The 24,099-nt window shown below is 46.2% G+C and overlaps 1 protein-coding gene across 15 annotated transcripts in view; it reads left to right on the plus strand.

Moving 5' to 3' along the window:
* The first annotated feature begins 15,532 nt into the window (after positions 1-15,532).
* Positions 15,533-24,099, plus strand: part of Helz (helicase with zinc finger) — a 145,081-nt gene continuing 136,514 nt past the window's right edge. For 9 of the 15 annotated variants that reach the window (XR_015630449.1, XR_015630448.1, XM_087570853.1 and 6 more), the window contains exons 1-3: positions 15,533-15,581; positions 16,967-17,022; positions 22,177-22,233. The gene's annotated coding sequence lies outside the window, so the exon portion shown is untranslated. The remainder of the gene's footprint in view (positions 15,582-16,966; positions 17,023-22,176; positions 22,234-24,099) is intronic. The other 6 variants (NM_001439672.1, NM_001439674.1, XM_087570849.1 and 3 more) reach the window with 4 other exon arrangements.

The raw sequence follows: 24,099 nt of genomic DNA on the forward strand, positions 1-24,099 counted from the left end.
GGATATTTACCATTGGTCAAGCATAAAGGGCAAAGACTCGCTTGAAGGCTCTGAGGCCGGTTCACTGAGGACGTTATTTGTAGCTTTGAATGGTTCCTGAGGTAACCTGGCAGAGCTGGAGGTCCTCTCTTTAGATGTAAACATTTCTAAGGGAGGCTGGAAAGATTGCCTCTTGCTTTGTTTACAGAAATCTGTCCCCACCCCACTCATGAGGACTCACTGCTGTAGACGTCTGTGCCAATTTCAAAATCCCAAACTGGTAGGCTTTTGCAGATTTTGCAAAATAGTTTGCAAATCGAAATGTGAACGCTTTTGAATAGTTAAGTTTAAAAGGTTCCGTGGTCAAGTGCCTGTAGTCACTCCCGGGAAATGACCACTCTGAGTACCCCAGACTGTCCTTTACAGACAGAACAGAGGGGAAACCCAGATATTAACCAAAAGAGTAAAAAGCAATGTGAAGGTCACAGTCAGGGCGTCTCTGCATCAAAACCAGACGTCGGGATAAACCACACAGTCTGTTAAAACACACTGAAGGCAACACAGTTCTGCTTCACAACAGATGAGAGGGAGTCTTGACAAGTGATTGTTTATAAGTGTAGAACCCATCACACACTCTCACTCACACACACACACACACACACACACATACAGGCACACACACACATACACACACATACACACACATACACACACATACACACACATACACACATAACACACATACACATACACACATACACATACATATACACACATACACACATATACACACATATACACACATACACACATACATATACACACATACACATACACACACACACACACACACACACACACACACACACACCGTACTTCATCATTTTCTTCAGCTTAGACGAGACCTGTAATATCAGCTATGGCAAGCCATGGCTCTTGACACATGCCCATAATCGCAGCACTCAGAAGGCTGAGGCAGGGGGTTGGGGATTTAACTCAGTGTTAGAGCACTTGCCTAGCAAGCGCAAGGCCCTGGGTTCAGTCCCCAGCTCCGAAAAAAAGAAAAGAAAAAAAAAAGAAGGCTGAGGCAGGAGGATGGCAACCAATCTGATACCAGCCTAGGGACATAGTGAATTTTAGGACATCCTGGGCTAGAGTGAGGGGTTTAAATCTCGGTCCGTGCCCAGACAGAAAACACCAAGCCAACATGGTTCCACGTGGAGAGGTTTAATGAGAGAAAAAGAGTAGAGGAGAGGAAAGACTGGTCATGGGCATATGGGGCGGGGGGGGGGGGGGAGAAGGGGGCAAGAGCAGCAAAGAGCAAAGAGCAAGAGGGGGAGGAGGGGGCAAGCAGCCCCTTATATAGCGTCAGGTACAGCTGGCTGTTGCTAGGCAACTGTGGGGCGAAGCATATCTGGCTGTTCCCAGGTAGCTGTGGGGGCTGGAGCTTAGACAGAATACCAACACTTAGAGAGGACCTGGGTTCAGTTCCTAGCACCCACATATCTTACAACCATCTATAACTCCAATCCTGGGGGATCTGATGTAATTTTCTGGCCTTCTCTGACAATGAGGCATGTACCTGGTACTTACATGTACGTACACATAAAAAAAAAAAATAAAAGTAAATAAGGACAGGCAGATAGTGAGATAGGTAAATGGGTAATGGCATGTGCTCACGTGCGTGCGTGCGCGTGTACACACACACACACACACACACACACACACACACACACACACGATGTTGGTTGTATTCTTGAATTTTTTTTTCAAACAGGCTCCCACCATGTAACCCTGCTTGCTTTGAACTTGCTACCAGACTGGCCTGGAACTCACAAAGATCTGTTAGCATCTGCCTTCTGAGAGCTGGGGTTAAAGGTATGGGTTACCACCACACCTGACCGCTGTTTATGTTGTTGTTTTTAAAGACTTTGAATGCCACAACAATTGAGGGAAAGGCTGTTTTATTATTCCTGCCTCACAGGGAGGAAACTACAGCTGAAAAGCGGAGGACTGACCTTGGGGAGTGTCGCTCAGTTCTGCAGGGGACAGCACAAAGCAGTCTATGCTTCTGTTTCTGATGCCAAGGTCTCAGGCCCAGGTCTGGAAACCTGCTTCAGACTTGTTCTGGGAGGTATGGATGGCGCCTTGGAGTCAGCTGTGTCCTATCTGACAGTTCTGCGGCCTCTATTTCCTTCCTGTGCTGCTGATTCAAGACCCCAGGAAGCCTGGCTTCCTGTCAGGGACAGCTAGAGGGCAGGCTGCAGAGATGCAAACTCAGCAGAACAGGGCTGCGAGAGCAAAAGCCTGCAGAGGGTCAGAGGCAGCTGTGTGCACATACGCGCCACACATGGGAAATGCACACATTAACTGCAACACACCCACACACCAAGCACACATACACACGTATACAGTGAGCATGCTCAACATAGGCGTGCAATACTTGATAAACAAGTACACAGATGTACACACACACACACACACACACACACACACACACACACACACAAACATACACCTGAGTCAGAGAGAGAAGGTCTTTGGTAAGACCTTGAATGCAATAAAAACTTGAATGCAAGAAACAGGAACCATAGGAAGATTTAGGTACAGCAGAAATTCTGTAAATTCTTGCTTCTCCTTAGCAAGACTTCTGCCTCAGTGGGCAAAGAGAAAAATCCTTTTTTTTTCTTAAATGTATCTTCTGAGTTTAAAAAAATTAAATTGAGATAAAGGTTGCAACTTTTATTATTTGTTTGTTTGTTTGTTTTTATTTGGTTTGAGCCCAGGCTGATCTCAAACTCCCCATCATCCTGTCTTCGGAAGTGCCAGAATGCTCCAGGCACGTGCTACCAGCCTGACTCAGAATTAGGAATTTCACTTAACCAACTAGGTAATCTCTCACAAGGATGGGAGTTGAACTTGGCTATTTTTAGGCTGGGCATTGTGGCACATGCCATTGACTAGGGAAGCAGAGGCAGGCCAGCTAGTGAGTTCAAGGCCAGCCTGGTCTACATGGTAAGTTCCAGGCCAGTCCATGTTACAAATAAAGACTCTGTGTTGAACTAAGAACACTTAGCTATTGTTAATGCTGCTGCTTGCAGTGTTTAGGGCACGTCCACAGTCAGCAGGTTACAACCATCATCCCTATCTAATTCTAAAACACTTTATCACCCAAGGGAAGATCCCACTCATCAGGACTGCCTCCTCCCTGCCCCAGGCCATGATACCACAGTGACTTCTTATGATGACAGCCCCTCCTGACTGCTCTGGGGCTGGCTCTGGTCACCTACAAGCTTACTGTTTCTTTCTCTCCAGCCAGACTGAGGGGCTTTCCTGGTGAGAAGCAGTAGAGACCCAACCTCGCTCACAGAGTTCACTGCAGTAGGCAGGTACCTCATGTTGCAGATCCTTGTCCCCACCAGTGATCTGTTAGGGGAGCAGTAAATCAGCCAGGAGCCTCCCTTCCGTACCTTTCTGAACACATAAAGATAACCTGTGTCAAAGCATGAGCTTGGTAATGACTCTGTATGTTCACAGATGGGGAGACCATGTGACTCTGCCCGCACTGAGTCCAGCCTTTTTCTTTCTTTTTATTTTTTTTTAAGATTTATTTATTTATTATATGTAAGTACACTAAGGCTGTCTTCAGACACACCAGAAGAGGGCATCAGATCTTATAACAGATGGTTGTGAGCCACCATGTGGTTGCTGGGATTTGAACTCAGGACCTCTGGAAGAGCAGTCAGCGCTCCTAACCACTGAGCCATCTCTCCAGCCCAAGTCCAGCCTTTTAACACCCTCTTTTCTGTTTTCAACGTTTTTCTTTTCTTTTCTTTTTTTCTTTTTTTTTTTTTTTTGACAAGGTTTCTCTGTGTAGCCCTGGATGTCCTAGAACTCACTTTGTACACCAGGCTGGCCTCAAACTCAGAGATCCACCTGCCTTTACCTCCCAGTTCTGGCATTAAAGGAGTGCACTACCATGCCCAGCTCAACCTTTTTTTCTTGTGAAATCCAATCCTCTTAGTAAAAAGTGTGGGGACCACAGCTCACACTGTTTTATTACAAAGTAGAGAGCCACGCTACAAAACTTCAAGAGCAACAACAGCATCGCCGGATGGGAGGTGGCACAAGCCAATACTCTCAGACCCTGGAGGCTAAGATAGGAGGATCTCAAGTTTGAAACCAGCCTGGACTATCTAGAAAGATCTTGTCACAAAAAAAAAAAAATCCCCTAAAACAAAAAGTCAGAATAAACAAAACAAGACACCCTAAAACAAGAGCCTAGTGTCAGAAACAAACACTTGCTAGCAATGAAGAATTCTTATCCATCCCCCGACTTATCCCTGGAGGCAGGCAGGGGGTGGGGGGGGTGGGGGTGGGGGTGGGGTGGGGTGGGGTTGGATTTTTGCATCATTGTCTTTTTGCTAAACATGTGCCAGCTGATGTTGTAATTGGGTTTTATTTGCATCCTGAACTTTCCCTAAAAGGACTTGCTGTCTGGATTCCAGGGTTGTATTTGCCTTGACTGTTTGGGAAAGTCTTTCGTGTTTGCCGAACGTGAGCCAGTCTCTCATGCCTTCATACTGCTATACGGCATTCTGATATGTTTTTGGCCATTTACACAGCCTACGATACACAGTCTTGATGCCTTCAGCTTTGCACCTGCGCTCAAGCCCGAGGACCTGAGTTCGATCCCTGGACACATCGGGTAGAAGGAGAGACCCACCTTCTACAAATAATACTGCTGTGGACATTTGTAAATACCATTTTTAAAAATTAAAAAAAAAGATTTGTATGTGTGTGTGTGTGTGTGTGTGTGTGTGTGTGTGTGTGTGTACATGCTCCGTTGTGTGTGTGTAAAAGTCAGAGCACAGTTTCCGGGAGTTGGTTCTTATTCTGTCACGTGGGTCCTGGGGATAGAACCCAGGTCCTAAGGCTTGGCAGCAGTTGATCTAGTAGCTGGCTCCTGTAAATACCTTTTCTCTTTCTAAAATAAATAAATAAATAAATAAATGAATAAATAAAATCTCTCTCTCTGCATGTGTGTGTGTGTGTGTGTGTGTGAGAGAGAGAGAGAGAGAGAGAGAGAGAGAGAGAACTTGGATGCAACAGTTCTTTCCTTCTACCATGTGATTTCTTGGGAAGAAAAGAATTTCAGGTCCACGTGGTGGTAAGTGCCTTTACTCAGCGAGCCACCTTGATGGCGATTTTCTCCTTTTTCTCTGTTGGTGCTGGGGGCGGGGGACCACACTCAGAGCCTCACCCACTCTGTGTGAGGAGGGTCCACCAGTGAGGAGCAGATCCAGGCTTGCACATGTCTTGTGACAACACAGGGCTGTGTCTTTCCTCTCTAAGTTCCTGCTCACCTTTAGAAGACGTTGGCCAATAGTTTGCTAAAGGACCTTCACCCACCTCAACTCTCACCCGTGAGATCTGAAAGATTCCTCGGTTTACATCCCCAGTACTACTCTGTATGGGACTGACAGTCCCAGGCAGGAACGAAGATATTCTGGCAATGCAAGTTCCCTCCCCTCCCTTTGGCTATCAGATTAGTTAAACAATGGCCCTCTAGGCGTTAGGATCTCTTGCTGGGAGAAGAAGGCACCTGCTGCCAGCCAGAGGGAAACTTGCCTCCCACAAAGATTTCAAAATTTCTGACATCATCAGGCCACCTGCAGGAGGTGGGTCCACACCTTGACTAGGACTGCTTGGTCATGCGTGCCTTTTGTCCTCTATTGAAACCCAACCGTCATGTTGAGACTCTGCAGAAGGATTGGGGGTCGGCGGGCTTCTTTCGGTGTTCCTCTTCCCACACTGAGCACATCTCCTCTCTCTGCTACTTTCCACTGTCTAGGGTGGGAGGTCTGGTTGTTAGGGCTATGACCGAAACACCTCCAGGTACAGCTAGACACGAGCCAGTCTTTTACATTGTAGACCGTGTGTGTGTGTGTGTGTGTGTGTGTGTGTGTGTGTGTGTGTGTGTGTGTGTTTTGTCTTGTGGGTTATTTGTTTTTGTTTTTTGAGAAGGGGTCTTTTGTGTAGACTTGGGATGTCCCGGAGCCTGCTCTTTAGACCAGGCTGGCCTCGAACTCACGGAGATCTACTTGCCTTTTCCTCCCTCCCAAGTACTGGGATTAAAGGCATGCACTGCCGCCGCCGCCACCACCTGGCTCAGTGGGAACAGTGTCTACCCTTTGGGAACCAGGACAACTAAGGATTTTACCTGGCATTTCTTTCTACCACTTACATTTGCAACAGCTTAGGTGCCAGACGTAGTGCACTGATTCATCTTTTCTAGAATGCCCCGGTCACTGGGCTAACATCCTCCTGAGGGGCTGTGGAGATGGCTCAGTGGCTAAGAAGGAACAATGCTGCAGGCATGGTGTCATATACACCTTTACTCCCAGCACTCAGAGAGCAAGGCAGGTGAATGAATCTCTGAGTTCGAGGCCAGCCTGGCCTACCTAGAGAGTTGCAGGCCAGTCAGGGTTACATAGTGAGGTTCCCTCCTCTCCTCTCTCTTGCACATATGTGTACACTCGGAGGCAGGGGATGGGAAAGTCAGAGAGGGAGAGGGAGACAAAAGCAAGTATTGCTCTTTGAAAGGATCCAAGTTTTGTTCCCAACATGCACACCAGGACCACATAACTGCCTGTAATTCCAGCCTGGGTGCCTCTATTGGGCATGCACACACAGCACACACTTATACAAACATATATAGGGGCTGGAGAGATGGCTCAGTGGTTAAGAACACCCGACTGTTCTTCCAGAGGTCATGAGTTCAATTCCCAGCAACCACATGGTGGCTCACAACCATCTGTAAAGAGATCCGATGCCCTCTTCTGGTGTATCTGAAGACAGCTAGAGTGTACTTATATATAATAAATAAAATAAATCTTTAAAAAAAAAACATATATACACACACATAAATAAAAATAAACATTGAAAAAAGCTCCGTGGAAAAGCGTATGCGTTTGTGTTGTAAGTGTGCATGTATGCACGTGTGTATGTGTGGGGATTAGTGCACTGTGTGTGCACATACAGATGCCAGGGGAGTACATCAAGTGTCTTTCTCTATCACTCTCCACCTTATTTGTTGACACAGGGTCTCTCACGGAACCTGAAACTCACTATTTAGCTAGGCAGGCTCCAAGGGCCTGCCTGTCTCTGTCCCTAAGTGCTAAGGCTATAGGCATGAGTGTCCATGCCTAGTTTTTGTGTGACTGCGAGACATATTCAATTCCTCTTGCTTCCCTACCAAGCAAAGCACTCTTACTTCCCTCTGAGCCCATTCCCCAGCCCCAGAACATTCATTAGTAGCTAGGCTCTAGGAATCACTAAGGTCGAAGGTACAAGAAATACTTATTTTCTAGCACATTGCTTTCACTTTAAAATGTATTTCAGTCATACCTAACCCTACTCTTCTTGGGGTGGTGGTGCTTTAAGACAGGGTTTCTCTCGGTAGCTTTGGCTGTCCTGAAACTTACTATGTAGACCCACTGGCCTAGAACTCGGAGATCCATCTGCCTCTGCCTCCTGAGTGCTGGGATTAAAGGCATAAGCCACCATTGCCTGGCAAAATTTTAACTCTGAACTCATTACCTAATCAAAAAATTGAGAATAAGATTTGGTATGTAGCTAGGTGGTAGAGGATTTTGCCTTGCACGTGTGTGGCACTGGGTTTGGTGCCAGCATTGAAAACAAACAAACAAACAAAAAACAACAAACAAACCAAACCAAATTCTAATGAAGTTACATCTCAACTTTAGGATGCCATATTCATTTATGATTGGCTCTGGTCCTGGGGATGCAACCCAGGGCTTTGTACATGCCAGACAATTATTCTACTGCTGATCTACAGCACTGATCTACCTTGGTGTAATATTTACGTTTTAAATGATTTATTTATTATTTTTATCTTATTCCTATGGATATTTTGCTGGCATGTATGTAAGTGTGTCACACTTACAAATGCCTGGTGTTCACTGAGGGCCGACAGAAGAGGGGGTCAGATGCCCTGCAACTGGAGGTAAAAGCAGTTGTTAGTTGCCGTATGGTGGCTTGGAATTGAAACCGGTTCTCTGGAAAAGCAGTAGGTACTACAATTACTAAGCCGTTTCTCCAGCTGTCCTCCATTTTTTTTAAAAGATTTATTTATTTATTATATATAAGTACACTGTAGCTGTGTTCAGACACGCCAGAAGAAGGCGTCGGATCCCATTACAGATGGCTGTGAGCCACCATGTGGTTGCTGGGATTTGAACTCAGGACCTCTGGAAGAGCAGTCAGTGCTCTTAACCACTGAGCCATCTCTCCAGCCCAAAATGTGTAGCCCAGGCTGGCCTCGAATTCGTGATCCTCCTGCCTCTGCCTCCTTCAGCAAATCCTACTGGCATGTGCCACCACAACCAGCCCCCATTTTCATTAACTTTGTATTTTTTTAAAATTTGTGTTACTTAAAATTATGCACAATTTTTGAACACATAATGTCCTAAGACATAACACATGGTTTTTTGTTCATTTTGTTTTGCTTTTTTTTTTTTTTTTTTGTCAACTTGACAGAGGTGAGAGTTATATGATAAGAGAAACGTTCATTGAGAAAATACCTTTATCACAATCACATTGCCTGTGGGACAATTTCTTTTTCTTTACTTTTTTTTTTTTTTTTTTTTTTTTTTTGTGGCAGGGATAGGATTTCACTATGTAGCCCTGGCAGTTCCTGGAACTTACTATGCAGAGCAGGTTAGCCTCAAACTCACAGACATCAGCCTGCCTCTGCCTACCCAATGTTGGGTTTAAGGTACGTGGTACCATGCCTGGCTTGTAGGGCTTTTTCGAGATTAATGGTTAATGTGGGAAGACGCAGTGCATGCTGGGAAGTGCCATTTCTGGGCAGGTGGTCCCGGATTGTATAAGCAAGCAGGGTGAGCAAGCCATAAAGATCAAGCCTGTAAGCAGCATTCCTCCCTGGCCTCTCCTTTAGTTCCTCCCCTGCTGGAGTTCTGGCCTTACTTTCTCTCAGTTGACTCAAGATGTGCACAAGTTAAAGAAACCCTTGCCTTCCCAAGTCGCTTTTGGTCACAGTGTTTTATCACAGCACCAGAGAGCAAACTAGGACCCAGTTAGATTTACCCTTTTAAAATCCTTATTTTCTGGCTGAGTTGCATCACTGTCTGAGAATGTACTCTCTTTGAATCACAGGAAAGCTGTTGGGACTTGTTCTATCTGTAGCATTTCAAAGGCATTCCGTGTGTACTTGTGAGGAACTCGTGAGTGAGCTGCAGTGGGGGTGCCCTGTCCTATATATGTCCAGTTGGCTCAAGCGTGCTTATCCATACGTGCACACTCCTTTCTTGCTAATTTTGTCCTAACAGTTAAGCATAAAGATCACTTCTACCCTAACTGCAGATTTTTCAGTATCTTCTCGCAGTTCCATCCTCTTTTCCTTGGTGTATTTGAGGTAATCTATGTAAGTTCCTGGAAACTTGGAATTGTTCCGTGTTAGTTAGTCGGGTATTTCATCGTCTTTATGGTTTCGCATTCTTTTTTTTGGGGGGGGCAGGGTCTCCTGTATCCCAGGCTGGTCTTGAACTCCTGACTCCCCTGCCTTTACCTACCAAGTGCTGGTAACCACCACATCTATTTGTGAGGTATTGATGATGGAACTCGGTGTGAATCCTCTAAAAGCACACAACTGAGCCCTGAGGCCACATCCCAGCCCCTAGGCTGTTGTATCCCCCCTCCCCACTTAAGATAGGGTCTCCTTATATAGTCCTGGCTGTCCTGGAATTCACTATATAGATCATTCTGGCCTTCAACTCAGGAATCTAACTGCCTCTGCCTCTAGAGTGTTGGGATTAAAGGTGCATTCAATCATGCTGGTTGCTTTTCTTTGCGTGTGTGTGTGTGTGTGTGTGTGTGTGTGTGTGTGTGTGTGTGTGTGTGTTTGAAACAGGGTCTCTGTGAAGCCTTGGCTGGCCTGGAACTCTCTCTGTAGACTAGTCTGTCTTGGAATTTATAGAGATCCGCCTGCCTCAGCTACCCGAGTGTTGGGATGTGAGCCGCCAGTGCCTGGCTAACCTGTTATTTTTAAAGCTAATTTCCCCCCATTATTTAGAGAATACTTTCCTAGTTTCTGCAGTCAAACCCACACAAATAAGACTTTACCTATTTAATATAGTGTTATTCCTGTACGAACGAGGACAATTAAATCTTACCCATGTGGCTACTCATTTTTGCACAACACCAACTCAACAGGGCAGGATTTTCCCCTGTTTAAGTTGACAGCAAAGGTTTCTAAACATCCAAATTATACACACACACACACACACACACACACACACACACACAGACACACACACAGACACACACACACAGACACACACACAGACACACACGCATGTGTGTTTATCTGCATATATGCATGTATTAGGCATCGATAGAAACAACGGTCTTTATTTTTTTTAATTGAATTTTATTTTGTTTATGGTGTGTGTGTGTGTGTGTGTGTGTGTGTGTGTGTAGAGCACATCGTGACATTCATGCAGGTCAGAGGACGTGTTTTGAAGGTGGCGCTCTCCTCCCATCTTTACATGGGTCCTGGGGGAAAACTTACATGGTTGGGCTGCAAGTGCCTCTAACCAATGAGTCATCTTGGAGTCCTGACAGTCTCTTCTTTTTTGCATACTTTTAATTTTGCCATTTTTCGAACTGAATATTCTTATTCAAATTGTCTTCCTGCAATTGGCTTGGCTATCCCTTACTTTCACTGTTCTTCGTGTGATTTCCAACGCGCTTGCTTTATCCCTAACACTAGCCGATGTTTGAACCTTATCTCCAGATGATGTAAGGAGGGCCTTGAAACACGTTTACTTCACTAGTGGCCAACCTTTCCTCATCGACACCCACTGTTATCAAATGTTTCAATCACAGACATTTTATTTATTTATTCTTCCAATCATTATTATCTATTTCTTTTACTTTTTAAGTTAGGGTTTGGTTATTCTGTTGAGACTGACTTAAAACTCCTAGATGCAAGAGAATTTGTCTTACCTTCCATCATGCCTTGCCATTATTTCTTTTCATTTCTTTTTTGCTTGTTTGTTTGAGACTGGGTCTCCCTAGGTAGCTCTGGGTGACCTGTAACTCACTGTGTAGACTACGGTCTTGAACTCACGGACATCCGCCCGTCTCTGCTTCTTAAGTGCTGTTATAAGCACTCCACCACGTCTGGCTTCCTAATTTCTTCATACCCGTCCTGTGTCCACCTTCTGAGGCCACCGTTCCTAATGGGCATTATCTAAGTTTCTGGGAATCTGAATCCCATTCTTCATGCTTGCTTTAACTGCTAAGCCATCTCAGTCTCTTATTTGCAGAATTTTTCTAGAAACCCCTTTCGGGCAATAAGAGGTTATCTTCCACTGCAGGTAAAGGCAAATGCCCATTTTGTTAGGTGAAAAGGCCTTGTTAAACAAAACAGGGGAAGAAATATGGCTTATGCGTAAGACTCCTGCAACTTAAAATAAGACAGAGAGACAGCAGTAACCCCTTAGAGTTGTTACAGCAAAATGGGAATGGCCGTCAGAAGTGAATGGAGAATCTAAACTACTGGAAACAAAGCCCTAAGCTGTGTAGATTCTCAAAAAAATGGAGGCTGAAGAGCTGGGTGTAATGGGGCAGTGGGGGAGGTGAGGCAGGAAGATTGAGAGTTTTGGGCCAGCTCAACAAAAACACAAAGAGGGCAGGCAAGATGGCTCAGTGGGTAAAGAAAGGTCCCTGTTACCAAGCCTGATGACCTGAGATGGATCCTGAGGACCCACCCTGTAAGGTGGAACTGTCTCTCACAAGCCGTCTCTCACAGGATGGCGGCGGGTAAGAACATTTGCTGTACAAACATGGAGACCTGAGTTCACATTGCCAGCATGCACACAGAAAAAGCTGGGAAAAGAGGGGTGTGCCCATAACCATTGGACAGCAGACATGTGCAGATTCCGGAAGCTTCCTTTCCAGCCAGTCTAACTGAAACCGAGAGCTTTAGGGTCCCCGAGAGAGGATGACAGCTGATACCTTCTTCTGGCCTCACCATATGTATATATTGATATACATACACACACATATTGCACATACAAATCAAGCCAAAGAACGAGAAAACAAAGCAAGGCTGAATTGTAGTCAGGGAGCCTGGTGGTATATACTTGTAATCTCACGACTTGGGAAGCAGAGGCAGGAAGATCAGGAGTCAGTGTTATTAGTGGCCACATAGCAAGCTTCTAGCCTGCCTATTATAAGAACATTGGGTTTGAAGTGTCTAGGAGAGATACCAGGAAGTTGATGATGCATAGACTCTCACACTCAGGAGGAAGCAGGAGAGTGTTAGAAAACGCTCAGGAATCCCTTTCTGGCGTGAACATTTAAATCCAGGAAAGAGGTGAATAGACAATATACCTGAAGGAGAGAGGCCTAGAGAATGAGTCCTGCCAATCTTCAAATTAAGAAGGCGGGGCCGTGGGTGATGAGGGAGAAGAGAACACAGGGAAGGAAGAGAGAACCAGGGTTGCCAGTGTCAATCAGCTCAGAAGCAGAACAGAGTCAAGTTAACAGCAGCTGAGTTGCCCCTAGCTGAACGTGATCAGAGCAATCTGAGAAGATGGTCAGTCCGCTTCAGGCACCATCACTGTCTCCTTACCGACATGCGCTGATAAAAAGTTCCCCAGCGGGGTTGGGGATTTAGCTCAGTGGTAGAGCACTTGCCTAGCAAGCGCAAGGCCCTGGGTTCGGTCCCCAGCTCCAAAAAAAGAACCAAAAAAAAAAAAAAAACAAACAAACAAAAACAAAAACAAAAACAAAAAGTTCGCCAGCAAACATTTGCTAAGCATCTATGGGAGTGGGGTCAGACGAATAAACAAATGGATGGTTTCTAATAATGGTAGAACGGAGTGGCTTGTCTCGTTTCAGGGGACGGCAAAGGTCCTTTTGGAGGAGTGACATGGACAGAGAGAGACCTGGATGATGAGATGATGACTGACAGATGGAGGGAAATATTTTTCTCAGGGGAGGAACTTGGGATGGTGATGTCGGGAAGAGGGAGGCCACATGGGACTCATCATGGAGGGAGGGAAGGCAGGGCAATCTCATATTGAGCTTGTAGGCCACGGCTGGGAACTTAGGCCCGTCTCAATTGTGACGTGAAGACATAAGGGGGGGTGTCACACGGCCTGATTTGTATTTTACAAATGTGAAATACGAATGTCTATCTGAGTTGGTCAGATAGACATCAGGGTGTAAGGGCAGGCCCAGAGCGGGGAGTTAGGAGGGTCTCTCAGCACAGGTAACGGTGGCATCTGGGACAAGAACCTGCCAGAACTAGAGGCAGTGACATAAATGGAGCCTGTCTTTGGGCCGAAGCTTTTCTAAAGCAAAGAAAGACTACCTACCAAAGAGGCAGCTTGGCAGGCACAGCCCGTGTGCTTCGGTTGATTACTTACTTACAAGGAAGCTCAGATCGCCCACTTGAAGTTGCCAATCATTATATTAGTGCATCCTAGTGGCTAAAGAAGGGCAGGAACTGGAGGGGGAGCAACTAGGGTACCCTGGAGACAGGACGTGGGAACCTTCCTTGGCAGGGAGGAGAGCAAAGGGACAGGGAGGGGACACTTTGACTACCCTAGAGGTGTCCAGAGCTCTTGGCTCCAGTCTCCAGCCCAATTGGAGCTTCTCAGGAGCTGGTAAATCGGTGACTCAGGGGAGGTTCCTCCCTTGGTTGCCTCTTCCTAGTCTGCTGGAATGACTCACCTGCTCCCTCCTTCAAGAGTGACCCGGGGCCAATCGTTTAACGAGTCCACACCTCACTGGTCTCTCCGGGCTGAGACAATGGAATGGTGGAGCTTTTGGCTCCCTACGGGCAGAGGTTGTTAACAATCACTCCTGTAGCCCCCAAATACCTCTGGTGGGATCCAGAGGTGCCCAAACAAGGCAGATCTAAGACTCTCCCCTTGCACCGAAAAGAGAGTGCTTACGTGATAATGCCTGTTGCCCACAGTATCTTTGAATTTAGAGAGCCACTTAACAGTATTTTGTTCGCAACCTTTGGCGTGTTGGAGATAGATAGATTTATTTATTTATTTATTTATTTATTTATTTATTTATTTATTTATTGGGATTAAACCCTCTCCAAAGCTAAACACAGCCTCTACCCGGAAGTCTCAGAGCATTTTCTTTTGGACACAAATCTTGCTCCGGGGAGGCGAGCATCTAGAGGTTCTCAAACTCAGCAAATGCTGACACTGGAGGAAGACAGCGTACAGGGTGGGGGTGGGGAGTTAATGAACAGACCTACATATCTGACAGGACAAGGGCTGCAAGAAGCTGGTACTTCAGGGAGCAAAGCGGGTGGTCACCTGAGCTAGGTGCCGCTCGCCTGAAGCAAACGGGAAGGGCGGGGAAAGCGCGGGGCTTGTCTTGCAACCAGAAAGCAGATGCCCGCGGGATGCTCGCAAAGGTCCGTTGCCGGCGCACGGTCGCCTCCTACTTCCTGCGTCCTGGTCGCCTCCAAGCCACTCTGGACATCCCCCTCCTCTCTCTGCCCGGAGCCAGCGTGGCGCCCGCCCTCTACCTTGTCCGGCCGCCTGGGGTCGCCGCCTTGTGGGAACAGGACAGTTGGAACGCGGTAGGCACTGCCCCCCAACCCGCCTGGGGGGGGACCCCCTCCTGGCTCAGGCGCGCATCCATGCCCCACCCGGACCCTGCAGCCAGGTTCCCCTGAGTTACCTGCATGGGGAAGTCACAGTCCACAATTTGGACTCTAACCGGGTTGAGTCCTACGGAGCCCAATGCCACATTCCTAGGGGAGGGGTCCTCCGACCTAGAGGGTCGAGGATCACGTTACCCGCCGAGAGGAGGGGACCGTGCGAGGCTGAGTAAACTGGGGGTAAAAGTTGCACTTAGCTTAACCTCCCCAGACCTCAATTGTGCTTTGCGGGCCGGTTGACTCGGCGTTTCCTAAGTTCCTGGGATCCTAGGGGCCCAGAGTGGCTTCTAAGGATACCAACACTGTCCCTGCGCGCGGGTGCGACATGCGTGGCGGATGCCCCGGGGCGGGAAGCGCGAGCGTTAGCAAGGACCTGGAGCTGGGGGACCGCTCGCAGGCGTGCGCATGCATGCGCTCATGCATCCCTGCATACATCTATGCATCCGCTAGCCGGCTCGCACACCACCCGCGTCCGGGACACTCCGCGTTGATTGAATGCAGGACTAGGGTATCTGGCACCTAAGGCAGGATCGTGGCGGAGCAGACTGCAGCTCGCGTAGGAAATAGGGAAGATAGGGGCAAGGGGAGAAGAGAGAGCACCCCAAAGGCACAGTTGGAAAACTGGGTGTGTGTGTGGGGGTGTTCCTTGAGAAGTCCCGCTGGCGCTGAAGGGGGCCGGGCGGGCCTCTGGGGCCAACTTTCCGGAGGGAGGTGCGGCCGGAGGGGGCGGCGCCGGCGGCGGGAGGCGGGAGTCGGGGGCCGAGGGGGGGAGTCACTTTAAAGGCTCTTTCTTACCCATAATGCTTTGTGGGGACGTTGACAAGTGGATCCAAGATGGCGTAGAAAGTAATGACAGGTAAGTCCTGACTTCCCCGTTCTCCGCTGCCCGGGTCGCTTTAGGAGCCTCCAGAGCCATCCGGGGAGAGGCCTGGACTCTCCTCGGGTGCTCAGGGTCCGGGACAGCGCGGCCCCGGGAACAGCGGGGGGTCCCGACGGCCCGCGGCTGGGCCTGGGGAGCGGGGCTCTCTCAGAGGCGAGGCCCGGACGCTGGAGCTGTTTACTGCTTCTTCCCCTCCTCAATCTCCTTTTCCCTCCGCTGGGGGGCTGAGGCGCCAGGGACCCAGGCGGTGGCCCGGAGGTCCTTGCACATGCCCGAGGCTCGGGGGAACCTGGGAGCCCGCGCGAGGCTGCTCCGGCACGGGCCGACCCGGGGTCCCCGCAAGCCCCGAGCCCCAGGGTCGCGGCTTAGGGTGGGGAGCGGGCGCCCTCCCACGCCGCGCGCGGTGCAGCCCTCCGGGTTAGCACTTCCATCCGGGGTGGGTCGGCGACCCCAAGGAAGGGGACAGCAGGAAAAGTGGGTCAGGGGGCGTCCTTCCCCAGCAGAGGGCTCTGCCGGAGATTCACTGTGGTCCCCCTCTCCCCGCCCCCCTCTGGGACGTGCGTGGCCCGTGAACACATCTACACAAACAAATGCACTATCTCTTCCTGGAGGTGTCTCAAAAGGGCCCTTTCTCTCTCTCTCTCTCTCTCTCTCTCTCTCTCTCTCTCTCTCTCTCTCTCTCTCTCTCATCCTCAAGGGCTCGGACACTCAGCCCTAACTAGGAACTGATTTTTCTCCCCCAAAACGAGTTGAGTCTTCTGCCCCCTGGCCTTTGCCGAGGGTCCTCTCAGACAGGGCTTAAAGCCAGAGTCTTCAGATTGCTTTTGGGTTGGGAACCTTGTAAGTTTTTTTGTTGAACTCCGAAATTGGCATCCTTTCCTTCTTGCAAAGTTACACTTTTTTAGGCAAGCCATTAATGTAATCAAAAGTGTAACTCCAGAGATAGTGAATTCCGGGAGCAGCCGGGGGAAGAGGGAGACGTTATCTGGCCTAGTTTCTTCTTGATTTTGATTTTGCTCTTTCTTCACTCATATGAATAGCTTACCCCCCTCCTTGATTTTTCCTCCCTCCTTTTATTTTTGAAAGCAAGACTAATCAATGCAGAATAGATGAGTTTATTATGTTAAAAGTTGAAGACTATTTTCTAGTCTGTTGCTGAAAGAAAATATTTTCAATTTTAGGTAAAGGAGGCAAATTTTTTTCCCCTCCAGAGCTTCATACTGTACCTTTTTTTTTTTTTTAATAACTTTTTCCACTTGAAGTCTCTATGTTCTTTTGCTAAAGGGCTATAAAATGTTTGCTTCTGGTAGCAGCTTCAACTGGTGTTGCATAGCCATTTTCCACTTTTCTGTTTGCCCCAGGAATTGGATGAAGTAATTGATCACTAATGAACTACAGAGCCGGTGAGATGTACAAGGTGAGACTGAAGTTCAAAACTATGCCCTGTTGTTCCCCCTCTTTCTTGTAACCAACCCAGGGGGTCAGGCTGAAGCCCCTTTCCAAGTAGATCAGCCCTAGCCAGTTGGGATACGGGCAAGGCTAGATTTAGGAAAGACCTACCATCCTTTTTAGTGGCTCCAACTTATTCCTACAGAGGGAAGCTTATGTCGCGCCAAATGTTATTTGAGGCTATCCTTGATCAGTGTCTTTTCCAGGAGTAATTATAGTTTGCCTCTTCACATTTCCTGGTGTAACCTTAATTGGATTTGATCTGTTTGCACGTCCGTTGCCTGCCCCACACTGGCTTAAGAAGTTGGGTAGATGAAGTCTGCACACCCATAGTTTGTGGGATACTTACGGGAGTGTATCCTTTATCATTGGGAGTGATATTTTTCAGCAAGCAAACGCTTCCATTTTTATTTTTCTTAGGTTTTTTTTTTTTGTTTTTTTGTTTTTTTTTTTTTTGTTTCATTGTGCTGGTACGTATAAGGCCTAATGACCTCACACATCCTAGGAAAGTGCAGAACCACTGAGCCACACCTTCAGCCCCTTCTGTTTTCTAGAAGGCTGAATAGTAAATGTCTGGTAGTACTTTAGAACAAAAAAACGAAAGTGTTAAATTCTCTGTTGCTTAGGGGACATCACTTCTGATTATATATGGTGTGTAAATTCGGATTATTGTTTGATTTACCCCATGTAATACTGTGATTTGTGTGTGTGTGTGTGTGTGTGTGTGTGTGAGAGAGAGAGACAGAGAGAGACAGAGAGAGACAGAGACAGAGAGAGACAGAGACAGAGAGACACACAGAGAGAAAGAAATGGTATCACTATTGTAGCTTTGGCTGGCTAAGTAGGCAAGGCTGGCCTTGAACTCCCGAATGCTGGAATTAAAGTTATACCTGGTGTAATGCCTTGGTTTAAAGGACATTTGTATATTAGTGAACAGTTCGTACTGTGACCAGGGAGAGAGAAGCTTGTTAACAGTTTTCAACCATTTTCCCAACCTAACAATACCTCACTGTGGCTGCTTTAGAGAAGTGTAAGTAATTATTATGGTCAGTTGGCTTATTGTAGATTTATTTAACCCCACCCCCCAACACATTTGGACATTTAGGTTTTAAAATCCTCACCAACTTTTCGTATCTAGTACATCTTTTCAGAATCAGTTGTACTCCCCAGCCCCTCAAGTTTCAAGCATATAGTTGTCACTTTGCCCTTAAAATACAATAAGGGGGGTGGGAACTTGGGAAAGCAAGGTGGACAGAGATCAGGAGTCTTCTAGCACATAGCACTTCCACTTGTGCTGAAACTCAGCAGTGCCTATTTTAATTTTAATTTTTGGCAGAGCAAATATAGAGTTTTAAATTTGTTTTCAGTGTGTGGATGGAGGCATATTCTTTTTTTTTTTTTCCGGAGCTGGGGACCGAACCCAGGGCCTTGCGCTTCCTAGGCAAGCGCTCTACCACTGAGCTAAATCCCCAACCCCAATGGAGGCATATTCTTGCCTCGGACCTCCCAGTGTGAACTCCCCTCTTGTTTTGTTCGAAACAAATAGGTAGTTCTGTGGCTAGGAGCCATGGATCTGTTTTTTGCCCCAGAAGTGTTCACTTGTACTTTAAAAGTTGAGTATTTACAGAGTAGGTAATCTTGCGGGGCTACTGTTCCTCAGCCTGACGTGTGTCCAGACATTCTTTTACAGTTTCCACACATGCACACAAGTATTATTGTTCTCTTCCAAGTCAAGCTGCTGGTTGGCCACCAGGCAGCATGTTACGTGAAGTATTCTAAAATGGGAAATACCACAGCGTCGAAGGCTCCTGTAGAGTAAAGACTGTCTTTGAGCTGAGTGAAGACATGACTTTCCTGGCTGTCTTTTGACTGATAAGCTCGGGCACTATTTTTAGGAAAGGTTGTGTTGTAGAAGAGTCCATTAGTACAGTCTGGTACCTCTCTATTACCTTTTGCCATTGTTAGAAATTTCATCTTCAGATAGCTTAAATGAATTCAGTCATTGTCTTTAAAGTCTGCATATATATCCAGACCGTCCAGTTTTCAGTGGATTGGGGAACAATGCTAAACAGGAGAAGCCATTCCTGCTTGCGGAGGGCCTTGAGAAGCTCTAAGGTCTGCAGCCCATGCGCTGGCGAGATGGCTCAGTGGTTAAAAGCTCTTGCACAGGACCTGGATTCAGGTTGCAGCATCTACACAGTCACTTAGTATCATCTGTTCCAGGGGACCCAACACCCTCTTCTGACCTCTGGGCACTAGGCACATACATATGTGATACACAGACATACATATACTCCACACATAAAATAAAAACTAGTGTTTTCATGAAAAGCTGAGACTAGTGCACAGGGATCCTCAGGGAAGTTGACTAAATCTTATAAATGCACTTGTGTTCTCTGTTTAGGTAGGCTTGACATTAACACTGAATGCAAATCAGCCCGTAATTGTCTGTCACTCAAATCCAAATGCAGGCCCAGTGTGAGAAATAAGATTCTTAGGGTTGTTTATTTTCATAAACTTAGGTAATCATGCTTGCAAATGTAATTGGGTTGCTAAGTCATATTTTGAGGTGTTTTCTAGAAGAGAGGGGTAACGTAGAGGGTAGCCACCTCAGCTTACTGGTCCCTTCAGTGTGTGGGGGTGTCAGGATAGCTTCTGGAGTGTGCGCTCGCAGCAGCACAATGCGCTGCTCCTGCCACTGCAGGGGTGGCTGAGCGAAGACTTTGTAAATCCACAGTCTGATATTCAGTATTCTTTTTAAGACTACCACTGACACAGCATGAAGACTACCTGCATATATGTTACATTCATGTTGTTTAATATATACATGCATATATGTAAATACTTAGGTTATATTCGTGTCAAGTATTTGTTATGCTTCCAGTTACCTGAAATAAATGGGAAGTTTCCAATTTAAATCAAAGTCTTATCAACTTGTTCACACTTGTAAACATACTGGGTTCATTTCTCTAAGATCAGAAAGTCTGGTGAGACAGAAATTTGTCTTGCTTTTGAATAAAAAACACGATTCATCATATATGTGTGTGTGTGTGTGTGTATCTAGAGTTTCAGTGTGTGTATGCATGTGTATGTGCAGAGGTCAAAAGACAGCTTTGTGGAGTTGGCTCTCTGGTTCCACCTTTCCGTGGGATCTGCAGACTGACTCAGGCTGTCAGGCTTGGGCAGCCTCGCTCCTGTCCTCACTGGCTCTTGTACTGACTCTGCTCTGAAGTGTGAATGACTGTGAGTTTATCTCCGTGCCATACTTTCGTTGTCTTATCACGTCTGAATTGACCTTTTCACTTTTTACTCTGGTTTGTGGAAATACAGCTTATGGTGGAAGTGTTTTTGTAAACACAGCCTGTCAGGTGAATTTATAAATAATACAGTTTAAAAAATCATGCATGCGTATGGTAAGTTAAATTGAGCAACACTTGAGTGTGTTTATGTATATAAATATATATGTATGTATGTATATATGTATGTATATGTGTGTGTATATTTATATATATGTGTATGTGTGTATATATATATGTGTGTGTGTGTATATATATATATATATATATATATATATATATATATATAAAAATAAATAAAAAAGGGCCTGGAGAGCTAGTTGGCTCAGTGGTTAAGAATATTTGTTTCTCTTCTAGAGGACCTGAGTTTGCTACCCAGCACCCACATTGAGTGGCTTACAGCTGCCTATAACTCCAGCTCTTTTGGCTTCCATGGATAACTGTACACGTGTGGCTTTTACACAGACAAATTATATGTGTCATTTAGTTTTTGGAAGGCCTCTGATCCTAAAGTGTAAGGCAAGAGTGGAAGTGGAGTGAGAAGTTTAGCAGGCATAGGTTTGAAATAGACACTGGATGCCTGTTCTGCTCTGTGGTGATGAGAAGCATTGGTGACAAGCTACTGTGGAACTGTGCTATTAGTCTTAGACATTTAGCATAGGGTCAGGCTGGGGAAAGTTTTGTTTGTTCATCTTTTATTTTCTGTTTTGTTTAATTATTTATTGTGTGTGCTTTGAGACAGGGTTTCTCTGTGTGTCTCTGGCTGTCCTGGAACTCACTTTGTAGACCAGGCTGGCTTTGAACTCACAGAAAACTGCCTGCCTCTGCTTCTGCTGAGGTCTAACTAAGGTGCTCTTTTATCTCTGGTTAGTTTTACTTTCTCATTTCCTTTTTCTTTCCTTCCTTATTTTGAGACAGAATTTCATGTAGTCCAAGCTGGCTTTGAACTGTAGCTGAGGAAAACCTTGAACTTTTTTTTTTTTTTTTTGAGACAGAACTTCTCTGTGTGGTCCTGCCTATCCTAAAACTTGTCTTTTAGACTAGGCTGGCCTCAAACTTACAGAGGTCTGCCTTCCTCTGCCTCCTGAGGGCTGAAATTAAAGGCATGTGCTACCACTGCCCAGAGAACAGTTTTTTTTTAATAAAAGTGTTTTAGATTTTATTTTATGTATATGAATGTTTTATCTGTATGTATGTTTTATCTGTATGTGTACTACATGCATGTCTGATGCTCTTGGAGACAGAAGAGGGCTCTGGATCCCCTAGAGGTGGAGTTACAGGTGGTGTGAGCCACCATGTGTGTTGGGAGCCCGAATCCTCTGCAGGAACATTACATGCTGAGTCATCTCTCTATCCCTACCCCTGAACCTTTGATCCCCCTGCCTCACTTTCTTGAGTACTGGGGTTCCTGACATGTGTCTCTACTCTAGTTCCAGGAACTGAACTCAGGACCTTATGAATGCCAGGCCAGTACTCTACTCCCAACTTTCCTATTGCCCAGATGAGGAAGTGTAGTCCTGGAGAAACTGCCTCACCCCAGGTTATGTGGCTCAGTAGTAGTGTGAAAGCCTTATCTCTGTAGTCTTGTGTCAGGCCATTTGGTCCATGACTACATCTGACTGAGTTACCAAATGCTGTGACTAGGGTACAGACACTCTTCAATGACATGGCAATTGCTAATTTGTTCTTGTGACTTTGTTTTGGAGACAGGGTAGTGCTGTATGGCCCGGATCAAATGGGGCCTTAAATTATAGTGCTGGGGTTACAGGCATGTGCCAGCCCAGCTGGCAGTCTGTGGTGTTTAAAGGCTGTTTTCTCTCTTTCAGAAATTATAAAGAGCTCTGATGGGCGATTTGGGTGATACGCAGTGCAGTGAACTGCAGGTGAGTAGAGCTGGCTTAGGAGAGTGTTACCGAGGAGAAAAACCTCAGCAGTGCCTGAAGAAGGGCTCGGGAGAGACTTCATGTCATCATTCCGTTTGTTAATTGTTAATATGCAAAATGACCAGTTTCATGGTGACATTTTCATACCTATGGGTCATTGTACCTTGGCCGTGTTTGGAATCTTCATCTTGATAAGAATGTCTGGCTAGAAGGATGACATGGGACAAGGTGGAATGATGAGCAGCTTGGTCAGACAGATGACCAGAACAGATTGGACAGAGCCAGCTCTCAAGGAACTGTCTGCCACGCTCTGTCAATGTAGTGTGGCAACAGCAAGGAGGGAGGTTCTTCTCGTACTTTTATTCTGAGTGAGTAATGTCCTAGAGGCTCAGTTTTGTCTCATGTGATTGGAACTGGAGAGATCTGCCAGCTTCTATGTCAACATTCTTAAGTGCTAACCACCCTGTGTTCTGAAGGCCAAATATTGAATTGCTTTCTCTTTACGTTGGGTCATGACTGTGTGCATATACACCCATACATATACAAACTTGTATAAAATGCATAGTGTGTATTTGTACATGCTCAGTTTGGAGGATTTAGATACTGAGAATATACCAGTAGAAACAAAAGGTGGGACTTTCTTCCTACATGTTATACTGCTTTTACTCGGCGCTGTATGTATGTATGTTTGTATGTACTTATGTATTTAATGTACATGAGTGCTCTATCTGCATGTATGCCAGCAGGCCAAAAGAGGGCATCAGATCCCATTACAGATGGTTGTAAGCCACCATGTGGTTGCTGGGAATTGAACTCAGGACCTCTGGAAGAGCAATCAGTGCTCTTAACTGCTGAGTCATCTCCCCAGACCCTGGTAAAAATCTTAGTCTCAGCAATCAGGAGATTGAGGTTGGAGAATGGGAGTTCAAGGCTACCTTCCACTGTTTAGCAAGTTCTAGGTCTGTCTAGGCTATATAAAACTCAATCTCAGAAAACCCAAATTTATATTTCTGTATCTCTTTGTATCACTGTTTTGTTCCCTTTTTTCTTTTGCAGTGCTGGGGATTAAACATAAGCCTCGGCCTGCGCGTCACAGGCTTTACCGTAACTGTGTCTCTAGCTCTGAGTTCTCCAGGAGGCCACTTGCACTAGGGAGTTTGATTCTGGCTCTGGATGCCCTTGGACTGTGAGCTCACAGGACGCATGCTCTGTCAGCGGGCTCTAAACTTACTTTCCATGTCTTTTCAACAGTAGTCTTCTGTTAGGCGTACACTTCTGTTAGGTATAAACTTGAGTTTTTATCTTTTGTACTTTGTTCAAATGAACATTCTTTACTTTTAGTTTTGTTTTAAGAGAGACTTTTGCAGTGAAGCCCAGACTGTCTTTAACTTAGGCTCCTCCCCTCTGCCTCTCCTGAGTTTTATTAGGATTACCAGAGCGTGCTGCCACACCTGGTTTTTCTGTCTGTTTAACTATCCTCAGGCTTCCTGGCCCTTGGTTCTTCCATGTGTTCACGTGTCTGTCTTTTACCTGCAACAGTCCACTGCTGAGTCAGAAATTGTTCCTGTGACTCCTGGAGACATGAACACAGCGTGTATACTTGTGAAGTTTACAGTAGCATGTGGCATTAACACACAGTTGTCTTGAGTATGTGTGCAGTTAGTGTGATTTGTCTGCTGTGCAGATGGTTGGAAGTCTATGTCACGTGAATTATTGGCCATTGAAAAACTAAAATGGCCAGGTGGTGGTGGCATATTATTTAGTCCCAGCACTCAGAGCCAGTGGCAGGTGGATCTCTGTGAATTTGAGGCCAGCCTGGTTTACAAAGCGACTGCCAAGTCAACACACACACACACACACACACAC

Source organism: Rattus norvegicus, chromosome 10 (assembly GCF_021556685.1).
Source record: "Rattus norvegicus strain SHRSP/BbbUtx chromosome 10, alternate assembly SHRSP_T2T, whole genome shotgun sequence".
NCBI lineage: Eukaryota > Metazoa > Chordata > Mammalia > Rodentia > Muridae > Rattus > Rattus norvegicus.